General features: G+C 34.9%; 1 long non-coding RNA gene across 1 annotated transcript in view; it reads right to left on the reverse strand.

The window, feature by feature from the left end:
• The window catches only part of LOC134746101 (uncharacterized), a 328,504-nt gene extending 310,716 nt beyond the window's left edge, over nucleotides 1-17,788 (reverse strand). The window contains exon 1 of the long non-coding RNA XR_010128218.1: nucleotides 17,735-17,788. This is a non-coding gene — a long non-coding RNA (uncharacterized LOC134746101). The remainder of the gene's footprint in view (nucleotides 1-17,734) is intronic.
• Between the last annotated feature and the right edge of the window lie 607 nt (nucleotides 17,789-18,395).

An 18,395-nucleotide genomic window follows, 5' to 3' on the forward strand; every position in this document is an offset into this window, starting at 1 on the left:
CACCCCGCACCCTCGTTGAGCTCTGACAACCTTACTCGCCGGCAGTAACTGAACACTATGAGTAGGTATTTTCGTTCTTCTTTGTGTATTGTTCGTGTCCGTATCCGTTTAGTAAGGATTATAGATTGTAGATGAACTAAAATAATGGGATTAAATAAGCGCAATTATTTTCAAGCATTCTTAAGCTCCAGCTTATTGAACGTGGAAACATCTTAATGAGGCGAAGGATTAAAAAATATTATTAAAGCATAGCCGGGACTCTTAAAAGCAAATTATAAGTGAAAACAAGGGAACGTGCATGAGCGAGAAAGTCTGACCCTACGTAAATAAAGCTCGTCTCAAATAAAATAAACGCCACCCTTTGGCATTAAAGTTGTAGTAAAAGAGAAAATAAGTCAGTATATCGCAAAGTTGGGTTTGTGAGGGATTTCTGTACATTGTTTATCTCTGAGTCTCGAGGGACAGTTGAAAGGAAAAGAGGAAAATCTCGGCAGAAACCGTCCACGTAGTACCTGTGGAACAGGGACACGTCCCAATTACACGTATCTGATAACTTTAACAGGTAAATGATCATTATTAGCCCGTATTTGCTGTCTTTCTGCTGTGCTTTTTGCTGTTTGTGAATCGTACAAGTGGTCGGGAAGTGACATCTGTTTTGTAAGAGATACTTAATAAATAGGAGTAATAAATTGTGGCTACTCATTTAAGTAGTATAGTATTGCGAGGAATAGAAAAAGAATATTATAGTAAGATTCAGTTTCAAACTCCTTGGGAAAAAGTTTAATTAGTCTTCTATTATGTTGTAACACAAGTAAATAAATATACGAATTGAGTATTTGGAAAAGGGGGTATTTTATTTTATTTGTGGACAATGTGTTATTTAATTTACCTTAAAGAATATTATTGTACATTTCGTAACTTTGTCTGTCTTTTTAGAGTTTTACATTCATCTAAGTACTCCAAGGTTAGCTGAAAGAGATCCCTTATAGGGATAAGTTCGCCATTGTACCTTAATTTCTGTAAATTGTATGTTAACCTACGTTGTGTACAAAAGAGTGATTACTAGGTAGCTACTACTACTAGTATTTCTAACTGGCATAACGGAAAGTGACGTTATTCGTACGGATCCCTTGTTCGACATAATTTGTTCGATTATCAGATTATCATTAGTCATAATTCTGAAACCGTTCAAACTCTCGTGAAACGTTCGTGAAGTGAAACTTTTCAGAATTTTCGTATTGTAATCCTATAGATAGGTTAGGTTATGTTAGGTTTCTGTTATGGCAATCCTGAAAAAATACGCGTTTCTAAGAAAAACCAAATTATTACTAACGAAAATGCGGACAAACAATACATTATGACTTAAAACTTTATGGGAAACAATAGAGACCCTTATTCGTAGGTACTTACATAAACTGCAACAATGTATATTTTAAAAGCCAGCATTTAAGTGCACTAAATTATGATTAAGTACTCAAATGTTCTAAAACAGTTCTCCTCTGTTATTGCTCCATGGTTAACAACTGTATATTAATTAGGTTTTTTCCCGTTCCTTTATCCTTCTCATCAGCCATTATGTCATAATAAAATTGACAACACGAAAGACATGATTACATGCGTAGCTTTATTCCGCTTTAGGATTACTGTTAACAAAGGATTGATTTTACATGTATATACAACGCCGCAAATTAATTTGGGTTCTGTACTTCGGGACTCCCCGTAGACTCCTAATATTACTAGGGGAGACCCAGACAGACTTGCCACTCGTATAAATTACTCGCTCAATAAAACATAATTTATTTAACAGCGTTCGGATAGTGTACTAAAAAACAATAACTGACGCCAACCACTGTCATGAATTCAGAATCAGCGAACATCTATTTTTGTTCGCAGCGCTATAAATTTTATGCGATCCGGAATACAGTTTCATGAGAATGTTCGAATTGGAAAAGTAATAGAACTCAACTGAGTAGTCGTCGACAAGTGTAACACGAGGCGCTTTACTGCGAAACTTCCGCCGCCCCTCGCCATTCATGCTGTAAAAACTGTGGCTCTAGAATTATTAGCCAGACGTGGATGATTCGGTTATTGGTTCATAGGGCATTTGAATCTATAAACTGGAATCGAGGGATTATTGAAGCTAAAAATATTAGTACCTATTTTGAAATATCTGCACATGTTAGGTACACAATGTTAATTTTTTTCCAGAAAGTTGTGATGTAACAAGAAGTGTTCAAATGTTTGTATGTATAATAAGTATGTAACTTTATTTTAATCCATTCCAAATTCAGATCAGATTCATAACCTCTTATTCCAATCAGAATACGCCACCCGGTTTGTTTTTAGTATTTGGTTTATTTGTATTTAAACTAGCTGTTACCGCAGTTCCACCGTGTGAGATTCAATTTGTGTTCTTTCCCCTCCCTCGCCCAAATGTCCTATGTCCTCACGGCTTAACTTGAAAGATCATTTTATTAACTGTCAGTAACAAAACCTGTAGAAGCTAATGCAAAAACAAAGATACCCGTAATCTTTAATCCACCGTCCAGGAATCCTCATAAAGCGGATTTCAATAAAAAATGGCTGACGATGATTGATGAGCCGCGATTCCCCGAGTCACCGGGGCGCCGTTTCGTTTACCGGATAAATTCAATGATAAAAAAACATTTTAGGGACACAAGGGTAGCCATGCAATTTCATGTCGATAATTTGTTTCATAAAGTATTTACTCACACTGATTCTGCGCCTTAGAGGCTCGGGTGAATCGGAGTCAATGCCAGATTTCACGTGCATTTTTCAGCAGTCCGTTAATGCTGTAACGTCCTCGGGGATTGTAACCAGTTCTAGAGAAAACGGAGAAATATTTCGCAGACAAACTAGGTACTTACATAGCCATCCTTTGTTTACTTTTAATGTTAGTTGAAAATGTATTAATGTATTTTTTGGCAAGTTAGTTTTCAAGTGTGAATTATTGCTCCTCAATATTAAAATCCGTGTTTATTGTGATCTGTTTACGTTTATTATATATTGAAGTTATTACAATGTGACGAAAAAGCCAATATGTAACTCGATGACTCAGAAATCATCTATTCAATCGTATAACGTCTTGAAGATATCTAAACTAAAATAGTAAATTTTACAGAAAATATTGTACATATAAACGGCAGAATGACGACATACATTCAAATAAAAAGACGTATAAAACAATGAACAAAGTTTCAGATAAAATCCAAAAAACAGGAAACTACGAGTATAAGGGCAAAATGTGACAAATGTGAAAAGGAGTAATGCAAACGAATCCCTTTGGGACAGAGATTCCCGATAAAAAGCCGCTTTTGTCCTTCCGCCGGTATGATTAATGCAGTTTTCGCGTGTCGCCGACGCGGGGCCGCACGTTTGTTTCTAAGTGACACCCCCGATGTGCGCAATCTGACGTGTGCGGAGAACTTTCTACCGTTGTAGCGCGGATTTTAAGCTAAAAGCATGTTTTCGGTTAAAAGCCTTTAGGTAAGTACTTTTTTATTGTAAAGTTCTAAATTACTGATCAGGCTTACTGTCACTGTCGAAATCATGTGGGTATGTTAAAAAGCGGTTTCAGGTGAAACAAAAGGTTACGTTTGGATATAAAGAAACCTATCAGAGAAGACGAAAAAATACCAATTTTTTTTATCAAACTGAAATGCAAGTAGTTTGAACAAAGTATTCGGGTAGCGTATAGATACCTACTAATTTTTAGATTAATTAGAAGCTGATGACTAAAACAAATATATACATACTCGTACATACCTACATTTGTCAAACCGCGTTTTCACTAGTTAAAATAAAACTAGTTTTCACTTAAGACAAAACTAGTTTTAACTGGGATTTTTTAGTCAAAACTAGTTATCGCAAAGTGCCTTGGTGAAAACTGGTTTTGACTAATTGTTCATTTAATTAATTTAGTAAAAACTAGTTTTGACTAGACGATACATATAACACAAAAAAAAGCTTTTTTTTCTAAGTTTAAAACATTACCTATAAAACATATTAAATCGCATTTTGTGCCGTCAACTTCTAAATTCTATAACAATTCATTTTCTTTTCAAGCTGTTCGTTTAAGGAATTCTCTACCTCTAGACTTAAGAGGAAAGGGGACGGCCGCTTCTCCATACAAACGTAGTCCCCATTTTCCTCTCTGGATACTGACATTATGGAAAATATTGTTTTTATAATTTGATGCATATTAACCATAGCCATGCCTAGACGTTTGAATTTTTTAGATTTTTTTGATTATTGTAAAAATTTGGAGTGAAAAACAGATTTCATACAAATTTTCAAATGCTTCTAACTCTTTAAATAATTAATAATTCGAAAAAAAAGTCGTAGGTGTATAGCCATGGTTGTTATACAACAAATTGTGTTAAAATATTTCCAATAATGTTAATATCTACTATATCCAGTGAGGAAAATGAGGACTACGTTTGTATGAAAAGGCGATATCGCACGGGTCCCCCACTTTCGTCTTAAGGTGTGCTCAAACTCCTACTTACTCGTATTTTAAGAGAGTCCTTAAGCTTCACTTTTTATACGCTCCGTGATACTTTTATAGTTTCCTTTTGTCCTTTTCCCTAATAGCTGGCATTGTTACGTGTAATTTAGTATCCCACCAAAAACATTTCATGTAAAATGTTGCCAAGACGAAACCGTAAGGCTCGCACTGTCAAAAAGTTATCAGATCTTTTGTAGAGCCAAGCTTCTAACTCTACAGGCTCTAACTTCACAAACTCTACACCTTAGTCAAAATATGTACCTTGGCCGTTTCGCTACGGTGACAAATGTATTCATTATTAAATATTTTTTATTTACGGGTAGGGGCCGTTAGCTTCACCCCCACCCTCCGGTACTTTTAGTATCTTGTTTAATACACCATTCCCTACAACTATGCCAAAATTTGCTTATACACGATTTTTTTCCCTTGTATTTCCTTCGATAGGTGGCCTATTAGACGCTACGGTAGAACACGACTGATGCACTCGTACACAGATTGCTTGAATTGAATCACAACTTTTGGGTCTGTCCTGGCAAAAAAAGGCATAATAAAAATGTCGGTACAGCAAACATCATAAACAATTGTACACCTGAAAAAGAATCCTCAATATACGCTTATCTGTTATATATGCAAGCACCCGTAAAATTAGAGGTATGCTGTCGGGCAACGTTTATATCGAGTGAATGGTGCGCGCGATTACGGCAAGGGTTGGCCCCAGCGTAAGCCGAGGCTAACAATTGCCGCTTTTGAACTCATTAAGAGCGGATTAGCGTTGACTTTGACCGATGGCACCCATTTGAGGACGCGACGATCAGCGCGGGGGCAATCAATTTGCCGGATTATGGGTTTCTTTAACTGCTTATAATTGCTAATGGCGGCTCTGTAGCGAAATATTCGACTGTTATAACTATTCATAGATTTATTGCCGTGTTACATATATTTTGTAATACCTAAGTGTATGAGTATCTGTTTTAAAATTTAAATACATGTTTAACTCAGTTGTCAAACATGCAATGGGCAGAAGCCGTTTAGGCAATTTACATTTGTCCAAAGTGATAGGTAGATTTCATAACTTACAATCATCATCATTAATTTAAGAGCCTAGCTCTTGTCGGTGGAGCAATTTCCATGTATCTCTTTCCTGAGCCTTTCGTTTGACCGCCTGATACGTCACGACGTTTATCTTTTCCTTTAGTTGGTCCATGTATGTTCTTCTTGGTCTCCCTCTCTTCCGCCTTCCTTAACTTACAATAACAAGTTTTATTTGTTTACCTAAACGTAAACGATTCTATAGTTTTTTATTTATTGCTTTAGCAATTAATACAAGTTATTTAAGTTGCTTGTAAGTTTAAACTAAATAACCTTCCCAACATCAATTTACTATGTACGTGACATAGCATAATTATATTGATTGAAAACTTATTGCTTTAGGTATTAACTTTTGAAATGATGAGACTAAACGTTATATTTGGATTGCGGCTCCAACAGCGTTACTGCTGCAGTGTTGTAGCAGCGGAAAGCAGGCGATGTCATTGTCAATCTACTTGATAGCATGAGCGACGGATTAAATAATCTATGTAATCGCGACAGCGTTTAAAGAACTCAAAATAATGTTAAGTCCTGAAAGAAAGTAAAATGTAGACATTTGTTTGAAATCGCCCACTTAAACACCACTCTGACACATTTCTCAACATTTCCTTGAACGCGAATAGGAAATAATTGAAATAAATAGGAATCGAAATAGTATGACTACAAGTTTCGTATGGTTTCAACTTAGCCGGTATCTTCGGGATCCTGAAGCACGAGGGAATATGCTACGTACCAGTGTCAATATTGAATCAGCGCGGCTCGTGTTTGTGAGAGGAATAAATTGCGGAGAGCCGACGGAAACTGTTCCTGCGTTTCCATTGGTGGCGCGGCTACGGACAAGAAAAGTTCTTAAAAGAAGCCTGAAGAAGCAAGGTCTCATTACAATTGTGTAATGAGACCTTGAGAGCCTCGTCATCTAAAGTGCTTGCTCTGTTGCACCCTAATCGATCCATAATATTGACATATAAATTGGTTTTATAAATAAAAATGATTATGATTATGATTAAAAGAATCCGAGCTGAATCGGAATCCTACATCCTAAAATTGTACACTTTTGTTAAATTAAAGTTTTTATCCTAGATTAGAAACTAGATTTGACCATTGTGCTATTGGTCCAGTCTACTCACGACTTCCTCAAAAGATCTACTTTCCTACGTAAAATATGAAATATTTTCATATTATCATTTTCGAAAACCTCATGGCACTTACCTGTTTGAAAGACGCGCTCCTTACGCTTACGTGTTCTTCATTCCAAAGCCAGACTTTTGCACCTCGGTCACGCCGGACGCTGCGCATTGAGTGTATAGGCCTAGTCTATTATATTGGTTTGCCTGAACCCTCGGCTCGCCAGCGATTAAAATGATACCTCTGTTCGCGTCAGACGAATAATTTTCTTATCTGTCTTTTTTTCTAACCGAATTAATGCCGAATGGTTTTAATTTCAGTGACAGTAATTAATTTTTGTTTGCTGTTATACATGTGAATAGGGGTAGCTGAAATATCGAACTAACGTTGATTGACAGAGAAGTGTGCAAGGGGGATGTGTTGCACACGACTGCTTTAGCAATTCTTCTCCAGCGGTCTCTAGTTTTTGTTGTGGATATCCGCCACAACATAGCCAATAGAGAAAACCCTTCAAAGGGATCTTGCTGGCAGATTTGAAGTAATCCAGCCTCTATTGAATTGGTAATCAATCAACCAAGTGACCTTTTGTGATATACCAACCTATACAGACACCATAAACTAAAACAACATAGGTAGATAATATGTACAAAGATAGAAGCATTATCGTTATCGCAGATCTCTGATTATCTACATATTTATTTATAACACTGGTTATAAAAGCCCTGAATATTCCTGTAGACCGTGCATGGTAAACAAGGATTTGCACCAACGAAATATTGTATAAACCTTCTCTGATTTAGTGTTTAGTTTTGCTTTTTCTTTCAGTGGCACTGTCCGTGTGGGAAGCATTTCTAATTTGCTTTTCCGTTAGGAACTCGCACGTTTTCTGGGACAAAAAGCAGTCTACGTCACTCTTTTATTTCAGACTCGGCTATTTTTACCGTAGTTAGTTAATGTGTTCGATAATTATTCATGATTGCTGTATTATGTATTTAATAATACTTATAATTGGCTGTTATTTTTATTGAGAGAGTATGTACGTTTTCCAAATATAATCCATGCACCACAAAAAAAAATCAGAAACAGATTGACAATATAAATAAAGGTAAAACTCATGACAGTGCTCATTGCTAAGTACCTACCTACTTTATTTAACACACTTTTTGATTTGACAAATTCGAGCTCAATAACGCAGTTGATAAAATATATTTATCACGCAAAAATAATAGCAGCTGAGAGTAATGACTGCAAATGAGACTAAACGTTAAATTGTGTAAGATGGAATTAATTATCGTTATACATACGTACTATCCTCATTTTATAAAAATGCCTCTTCGACACTAAGGCGAGCTCAGTCACGGTAAGAGAACATTTAAGATGTACATATGAAGGATACATTTTACTGTACACAATACCCCGTGCAATCGGTAGAGGGGCAGTAAAGCGTTGAGCGATCGCGGGTATCACTTCCAGGGCATTTGGCCCGCTATGGCCTCGTAAATGAGATGCTCGGCCCTTGATTCCCCATCCTTTACCAAACCTTGGACTCTCCTAACACAGCATGTGTATGACCTCGAAATCGGTAACAACTGTGTAAACGGAGGGCATGCTTACGCTGGCTCTCCATAGATAAGCGACGGCGCATTCGATTAGGCAACGGGAACGTCAGTTCGGAACCGTTCCAGTGGAATCGCTATGCTCGTATTGCTCGTGTTCTCGTGTAGGATCAATCAGATATGGCATTGTTTGGTAATGGAACCGATTATTATTGAATGCAGTATTTAACCCTCGTTTTAAATTTGTTGCTTATATTACGAATGTATAAGTTTAACTGTTTGGAATATTAGTGTTGTCCGTATAAGTATTCAGCCATTTCATCTTTATGCTTTATATTAGTAGAATAGAAAAAGAACAACCTGTTGCTCAAAGTTTATAGAAACATTCAATGAACACCAAGACACGTACTAAATGTAAATAACCAACGTACTAATAAATGTGAATTGTGTAGAAATTTGCATTATCATCAGCAGTTTGCTTTGCAGACGTACCATTAAGTGTGTACGGTATCTGCGAGACGTCACTTTATGGGCAGTAAGAGACAAAGCGACGGTTTTAATGCTGGGACCTGAAGCCGGCTTCCACACAAACGTTTTATGTAGTTGTCTAACAGTTGGCTACTTGTAAAAATACATAAAAAAATCGAAAAAAAAAATTTTTTTTTGTTTAAATTGACCTAAACTCATATTGCATTTTTTCCTTCTTTTGGCCTCAGAAAAGCGTGGTTAAAATCTAACGGGTTCCTCGTGAACACCATGTATAATTTTTTTATTGACAATATTTAGAGATCTTACATCACTCAATTTGATGAATGGGGTGACGCACTTTTTCCTATTGACCCTTTTTCTTTTTCAGTATATTAAGTTACATTATGTTTACGTTATTTGTTCAAGGATGAAAGCAAAAAATCGATACATTTTAGTTCTAGGTAATTGCCTATTGGTGGTTTTAATACACATAGGTATGAGAAATATGAGTGCCATTAAATAATTTAGCAATAGTATTATTATTTTTCTGTGAAGAATTAAAAATTAGATTTATGTGGTAACCGGATTCGGTTACGCTGTGTAGCCTCTTAATGTAACTTGGTATGATAATGACAATCATTTGCAAGTTTCAATTTTATTTTAGAGTTTTTATATGTCAGTAGCTCAGTATACAAAGGTAGCGATCGAAACAAACATTTAATTGTTTTACAAAATAATTACGTTTTGGTAAAAATTATGTGACCGTTTATAAGACTAACGGTTTTTAAAGTTTCAGTCAAACTGACGATGAGAGCTTACTGCCATATTATTTTTCATCACACTTGCTCGAAAAATATCTTATTTCATGCAGGTGTACTGAAAGACTAAGGCCTATATTGTTACCGCGAGAGTTATGGATTCTGAAAAAAAAAGCTATAACTCACAAGTGATAGCTTTTTTTTAATAATGTCTCTAATCCATACGAACCAAGTAGGTATAAATGAGTTTTACTTTGAAAATACTGACGTTTATAAATATTTTTTTTGTTTATGCTTTAAAATATTAAATTTTATTGATTTAATAGCCGTTTAAAATATTGTTACACAATTTTAAATTGTGGCTGAATTCCGATATTGCCCGCGGCTGTCGTGAATATATAGACTCTCGTACAATATTTCACTTACCCCCCACGTTGCACAATGTACTATTTCCCTTTGCTACCATGTATTTCAAAGATAATTTTACTACCCCGCTTTAACCACGAATATAAAACTAACTGAATAGTTTAGTATTAGGGGTTAAAAGTCAAAACGATAGGTTCTGCGAGTAACTTCTGTCAGTAAGTTCGTGTTCTTCTCTCACTCACTGAGCGTAAGCGTGAGCGAGATGGAAGTGCGTGCCGGGAGCGCGCGCGGATATAATGTTTTTTAATTTTAATTTTTTGTACGTTTAAATAAAATGAAAAGTAATAAACGATACGTTCCCTCAAACATGACACTGCCGATTTTTTGAAGCAATTTTTAATATTTTTAGCTTTTATGCATAATTTATTATTTTGTACGGAACCCTCGGTGGGCGATACCGACTCGCACTTATTCGTTTTTTTATTACATTATCTTATTTTATTCATTTTGCATGAAATAGGTAAATTATCATAAATTGGAACATTAAATTTTCGGATGTTATTATATGGTAATAAATTTTATTTTCTTTTATATTTAATTTAATATAAAATTATTTGTTGTAAAATATTTTAAACGTATTTCTAAAAATTCAACTTCATTATTTTTTGGACTACTGATAGAGGGCAATAAATAAATAATTATCTCATCGTATCTTAATATAAAAGTATGTACCTACTTATGATTGAAATAGTTATAGTTGTGGTATATGTTTATAATTTATTGAAATGGTATTTCAAACTATTTTGAGATTTTTTTATATTAAATATGTATTATATTTATTCCTTCCAACAGCGCTCCACCCTAACATACAGGTATCCGTATAATGACATTTATTGTTAAAATACTTCACGTAAACTTCGTATTATTATACAATACATGTGAAGTGATCTATATATATTGCACTTGACTCTATTTTGTACCCATAGATCTTTAAAAAACTACTTACATACTCGTAAAATAGGGACACTAATTAATTAGTTAAGTTCTTAGTGTATCTAATACATAATTACTTATAGTTACTTACGTCTTACACTCCGCAAAACCTTGCAAAATATGTATTGACTAAATTTTATTACTAATTTCAACTTATATTTCTAACTTTTGTAATTATAAACTTCAACCTTTGGTGCTTATTAAGCTGATAACTTTGAAATAACTTTGTTAATATTTATTGTAAACTATTTTCTAATTAATCTATCATGTACAGTACCCGCAATATTGAAATGTTGACAGACGACCGCAACAATTACTTAAAACAGACCAAAAACATTTTCGTTAACATTCACTTCATTCCAGACGACCTTTTGATAGTGATGTTATTCATACCTAGGTTTTATTTATTACTTACCTACACCACAAAAAACCGCGCGTGATGCGGAAACTTTTAATTATAAAGATAATTGTGCAATAATGTCATATTTTAATTTAACATTGTCTGTTCATTTGTTGTGAAACAAAGCTGTGCTCCTTGCCCGGAAACTTTTAATTAAATAGAACGCTCTTACTTGCACTTGGGAATTTGTAAAACACTCTCAACTCTCAAGATAATATTGTCCAATTTCAGAATACGTGCAAACCCGCTATTGCGAATGAAAAGGATACCTGCCCACCAAAATGTAAAGCACGTTATTTATGTGTATTCACAATATTTAAGAATACACATAAAGTTACACAGTTGTAAACCTACGAGTAATTTAAGTTATTTGTAAAAATATAGAAACCAAAACACTATTACTAATACAAAACTGAACATTACATGCACATATTCATCAAAATTATATGTAGCTCGTCGAATGAACAAAATAATCTAAATGACAATCGGTAGGTAAGTACATTGTAAAAAGATGAATTTCTTACAAGAATTCTGTTTCATAGAGAATTTCAGTCCTGCTTTTCTAAAACTTAACTTACTGAATTCTAAAGACATGAGAATGAGAAATCTTAAATTTCTCTCAAAGTCGAATAAAAGTTTCGAGACACATAATTTACGACGATTTTTATTCAAACAAAGATTCGCAACGAAGCAAACAAATGTGAGTTTTGACTTGTTTCTGTACTCGGATTTAGTCCATGGAAATCTAATAGACACGAATAGGGGGATCAGTCATAAGGTCAGATCAGCTTCGATTTCAAAATGTCAACACAGTGCGATTCTGTAGACTTTGCTAGGGCGTAATATTTATATTAAAATAATAATATACTTATATTCAAGTAGCCTGACAAGTATATGTATATTTAAGTAGGTACTTGAATTTCATTGTAATGTTGTGTTTGTAATATGTTTTGTGAATGTTAAATAAATTAAAGAAATACTAGTCTACACGTGTTTGTTTATTGTGACGGTTTAAAAATGATTAAAAGTATGAGTTTAAAATGTTTATATTTTTAACAGAATTTTGTTTGAATTTTTTGTAATGTGAATGTGATATATTTAATTATATTTTGATAATGATGAACATTTTCCTTAAATATTTGGCAGCTGGTAGAAGCCTAAAAGTAGTGTTTTCAAATATATACTTATAGTTTTTTAGTTCGGTTAAAGTGTTCATTAACCGTACTTTTCAAGACACGCTTGTTCTTTGAATCTGGTAAAGGATTTATCATAAAAGATTGCTATTTTTTGATCAATTCAATATAAAACGTAAAGTTTAACATGTATCGACTAATATAGATACCCGCGCGCTTATTTGTGAAATGTGAATTAAGATAATATGGCCAGATTTGCAATATACCTCAGAGCTCAACGAGGGTGCGGACTGTTAGGGTCGGCAACGCGCATGTAACACCTCTGGAGTTACAGACGTCACATCAGGCTAGCCGTATGTTTGTTTGCCACCGACGTAGTATTGAAAAAAAACCTAATAAGCTTACCGCAGGGTTTTTGGTGCGGGAATGTTTTCATGTGTTTATAACTTTGTTTATTGTTAAAATAAATAGTTACCAAAGTATGAATTTAAAAAAGGGTAGTAATAATAAGCTCTAATCCACTAAATCTGTTGCAATCATTCCCGCATCGCGTCCCTGTTAGGTAAACATGATGGCAAGATTGCATTTTTTTTTTCGATTTAATTGGCACTATGCATCATTGACGAGCAACGAGTGAAGTGCTCTTCACGGCGACCCAGTTACAAGTACGAGTATAATATTTTCCAGCTTTTAAATAAGATATGAGAGAAAATCTGCAATTTTTTATATATTCGAGACTCGAGTCTATCTATCTATCGAGTAATCCTATTTGTTCGATTTAAAGAATGTTCAAAACCTTTTAAGAACACCTACGTTTTTCACACCAAGTAATAAAATATTTAAGGTACTAAAAGGTTTTTAGCCGACTTACCAATGGAAAAGTAATGGTTAAAGTATATTACATGTTTGCAAGTATATTTTATGTAAGGCAACATAAGAGGCTTGATGGATATAATTTTTGGGGGATTATATACGATTTATGCTAAATGTTTAAAGTCCTGTATGCAAAAAGTCCCTAATCATAGAGTATACGCACCTATGCTCTTATTACTCTATGCCCTAATGAAGTGTTAGTACTAATTGTCTGCCAGTAGTATATCCCTCTATCTCGCGTCTATCCCTAACAAAGATCAATAAAGCCTATTTTATGAATAGGAGAACGGTTCCTATCATAAGTGTGTTTAAATTATTAGTTGCTCTGGCGTTCGCCACGGATCACTAGGAGAGCCTGGAGTCCGTTTCATAAACTAATCAGAATAATTATCGTGGAGAGGTACTAGTTTTTATGAATGCCACTGCCATCCGAATTTCTAGGGTTCTAAAATAAGGCCAATAGGGAGTAATCCGGCTTCCTTACGATGTTTTTCTTTAAAAAAACGAAAAGCGACTGGATGTTATTTCGTAGGTATGTAACAGTAGAATATAAAATCAAACAATACGTGTGTTTATGTCACTTATTTATTTTATTTTATTTATTTTAAACTTTATTGCACAAGAACAAGTACAAAAGGCGGACTTAATGCCTTGAGGCATTCTCTACCAGTCAACCACTGGGCCAAACAGAAATTGTTAAGGTGGGTGCAGTGCGATGCGAAAAAAAAATTTCTAAATATAAATTCTAATACTAACGCCAATATACAAACTAGTAATATTTATAACTATAATACCTTTATAAACTACATAAATAAACAATATAAATACATATACAAACTTATCATATAATATACATAAATATATATTTGCATGTGCGGGGAAGGGGTGAGGGGGGGGGGTCCCACTAGATAGTATCTAGCAGGTGCTTGTAGAGCATATGTGAGCACTTATGTGAGCACTTATGTAAACTAGACTCGAGAAATAAAACTACTGATATTTAAAAAAATGTGATGCTGCGCAATGTCAACTCGCATGTTAGCCATATATATATCGGCCGCTTTCTATCACCGCACCGCTTGCCGTCGGCAGGTTGGTCATCCTCACGCCCTAGAACCTAAATGGTCGCGTACTATGCGGTTTAAGAGGAAGTCCTCCCGCGGACGCTTCGGCTGTGGAATGAGCTCCCTGCCGAGGTTTTCCCGAGGGGCTACAATATGGGATTCTTCAAAAAAGGGGTGTACAGGTTTTTAAAGGGTCTGCAATATCTCTGGTGTTGCAGGGTGCCATAGGCTACAGTGACTGCTTACCATCAGGCGGGCCGTATGCTTCTTTGCCACCGACGTGGTATTTAAAAAAATTTTTTTTGTTATTTGCTGATCATTACTATGGTCGAAGTGCTTACGATAATGCATTACAGTAAACGGAAGCATACATACTTACTGTCATACCTATATCTTAATGCTTATTTAAACAGTGCTCAAGTCTATCAGATATTAAAATTGAATTTGCATAATTATCTACGCTCCCCACGTCTCGCTCGAAATAACTTAAAATTTAGCTCCCGCGTGTTAATCTAATAATGATTATGTATATAGGTAATTTATGATTATTTGTATGTAATGTAGTTTTCTTATATATCAATGGTCTCAGAAAAAGCGGTTTTGTCATAATATGGTTTAAAAGAGAGCGTATTGGAAATAGTAATGTTACAAAATATTCTTTTAGAAAACGTAAATTTATAAAAACAACAATTATCTTATTTACTTTTGCATTGCTACATCGGTTGTCTTGCCAAATTTTACACGGACAACGAAAATATCAAATACCGATTTTAATGTCGCTTGTTTTTATCAAAAATACCTTATTTTGTTAAGAGTAAGTTGCTATAAAATATGACGCGATCAGTTTGTGCAATGGGACTTTTTATGTAAGAATACCTAAAATTTTCATGAGTCAGTAGTCCGACAAGAAATTGTAGAAAATTTTTGAGGGCACCACTTCCTACGTAACTTTACTGTAACATGGCAACAATTTAGTATGGATTTTTTTTAGTTCCATTTGATTTAATTTCTACTATTGTATGTCGCACTTTATCATAAAACTAAAAAAAATATTAATACTTTCACTTAGGAAAATACAACATACAATATAGTTATGATGTCAGGCGATACAATTTTGAAATATTTTTACAATATTTAATCGTTTTCCAGTATACTTTACTGTGTACATTTTAGAAGAAAACAGTGATTACACAACACAATTAGTAATGTCTTATCCACTATTCTGAAAAACAAAAAAAAAAACAAAAAAAAAAAAACAAAAAAAAAATTATTGGATTGTTCACGGTTTTCACAAGCCGAAATGTAGATTTTCCGAGTTAAGTTAGTGATAAAACGAGAATATATGCGTGCTAGAGCGCTTCTGCATTTAAAAGTTTCGTTCATATATCAAACTACTGTGAAGTTAAAAGGCGGTATTATCCTATTTTAAAACGGAGCATTGGCCAGTAAAAGCAGTGGTAAAAGGTTAAAATGTATCATGAACACCTTTGTTCAATCAGCCACAGTTATGTAACATTGCTTGCTGGTATTTTAAATAGAGATATATTATTATTTACATAAATATACAGGACGATCAATCCAAATGGGTCAGTATGGAGAAGTCAGAAACTATGAGAGATAGCGAAATCTGTTCTGAGGGACCATGGCGTCGATTTTAGATTTAATAATAATGACATTCCAACTTTTTTTGAACTCTCATACATAATCGGGAATGGAACCTGGTCAATATTCTTTATGTAATCATGTGTAGTATTTGCTTGTATAAATTGATCCTGAAAGTATACGGAACAAAATTTTGCTATGAAATCTTGTGTTGCAATTATTATTAAATCTACAATTGAAGCCATGGTTCCTAAGAACAGATGTCGCTATCTCTCATAGTTTCTGACTTCTCCATACTGATCCATTTGGATTGATCGTCCTGTATACGCAAAATAGAGGTATGTTAAACACTCCTATAATGGACGTGGAATGTAAACCACATATTCTGTAACATAAATTCATTTTTCAATTTTTAAACTCTGGCAACATTCTATCGTAAACAATAAGTCATAGAGCGTATGGATGGTATAGAAAGGATGTCAATATCTTATGGCAGAATTGTTGCAAAAGTGACCAGCTATCAGCTGTAAATAATAGTTCCTAATCTCTCCGGTGGCGCTAGTAGGCTCTGAGACCAAGGAGTATTGTAATATATAGGAGACTATGTCATGAACCATAGAGGTATAATAATGTAGAGATGAAATGGGGGAGGGGCAGCAAATAACCCGACCAAATTACGCAGGTTGTTTCTGGTATATTGTCAGGAATGTTAAAACGTGTTTTTAATTTTGTCGCATTGCGTATGTTCTGTCCCTCACGGTCGCACGGGTGCACATCTATATAAAATATAATTATTTATAGTTTTAAAACGAAGCTTAAACAGTACATGCTTAACCACCAACTTAGCCAGGAAACCTGCTTACACGATACGAGCTGCCTGTAGTTTTTTGCTTTTACTTACCACTTAGATTAGGTTCCCTCTGCATTGCCATGGCACATTACTTTAAAAAACTCTGTTCTCGCCCTCTTGCGACTGTCTGTAAGCACTTAAGCAGTCAAATTTAGATTGATACAGTATTGTTGTTTTTTTTTCTAATCAAAGAGAAGTTCTGATAAAATCGACCTGTCTTAGCTGTAATTTTAGTTTAGTTTACGTATCTGCCGCATGGCGCTAGTTATAATCTACGGCCAAGCTGAGTTCGGCCGGATATAACAGCTGTACGTGGTGATAGCGTTTATTGTAATATGTATTTTTAACTTATCTCTGTCTCTGTCTTTTGCATGTTATATTATATATTAATTTTGTTGTTTTTCTTGTTACCTGTCGTGATTGTTTTACCGGATGGTCTCACCGGAAGATCAGCGCTGGAAGTCGCCAGCAACATGCTGAGGTGAGACCATTTCGTGGCACTTTTTCTTTTTATTTATGTTTCTCTGTTTTGTATAATTTTCTATTTGTGTGTGCTAACGAATAAATTATTTCTATTCTATTCTATTCTATTCTAAATACTAGGTGTATGGTCTAGGTACTTCAGTGTATGGTGGCGGTGGTGGTACTCGTATTTATTACGAAAAACCGGACAAGTGCAAGTCGGACTCGCTCACCGAGGGTTCCGTACTTTTTCGTATTTGTTGTTATAGCGACCACAGAAATACATCATCTGTGCAAAATTTCAACTGTCTAGCTATCACGGTTCATGAGATACAGCCTGGTGACAGACATACGGACAGAGGAGTCTTAGTAATAGGGTCCTGTTTTTACCCTTTGGGCACGAAACCCTAAAAAGAACACTAATTTTATAATCCCACCGTTATTATACGACATGTTGCTGTATTCGTAACCAGAAGGACTACCGCGAACCACTTTCGACGTGTTGCCTCCCTGTCACACTTACGTACGAATTTACAAGTGCGACAGGCAATACGTCGAACGTGGTTCGCGGTAGGCCCCCTGAACTGTGGTGTTTAATCCACATAAATTACCTAACGAGTAAATATTGGAAGTTAAAATAAATCAAATTATATTCAAGCATATTTTAAGTCTGATTCCACTTTATTTCTACATGTAGGTACTTAAAACCGATATTGCCCTCGATTACCCTATGAATATTTTATATGCAACCCAATATAACTAGTGCGAAGCTGACAAAACAGCCTCGGGACAAGCGGGGTGTTAGTTTTGAAAGTTAATTTTCTAGTTTGCCGGGTTCGTGTACTTCGTCAATCAATAACTGCCATTAGAACTACGGTCGTTTGTATTAAATACACCTACGGTGCTAGCCACTCACGTATATTGCAGTTATGGTCGACTTACGAGTACGTACCTGATAGGAATTAAATTGATAGAAAAGGTGTGTTGAATGTTAATGTTGTGTGTGTAGTGGGTACGGGTTAATGATATTTTTTAAATATGTAGTTCTGATATGTTTGTATTGTAATTATGCTTGATCGTATCGTTATTTGACTTACCAAAAAAACTTATTTGTCGACCTCCTAGCCCAGT

This window comes from Cydia strobilella, chromosome 12 (assembly GCF_947568885.1).
Source record: "Cydia strobilella chromosome 12, ilCydStro3.1, whole genome shotgun sequence".
Lineage (NCBI taxonomy): Eukaryota > Metazoa > Arthropoda > Insecta > Lepidoptera > Tortricidae > Cydia > Cydia strobilella.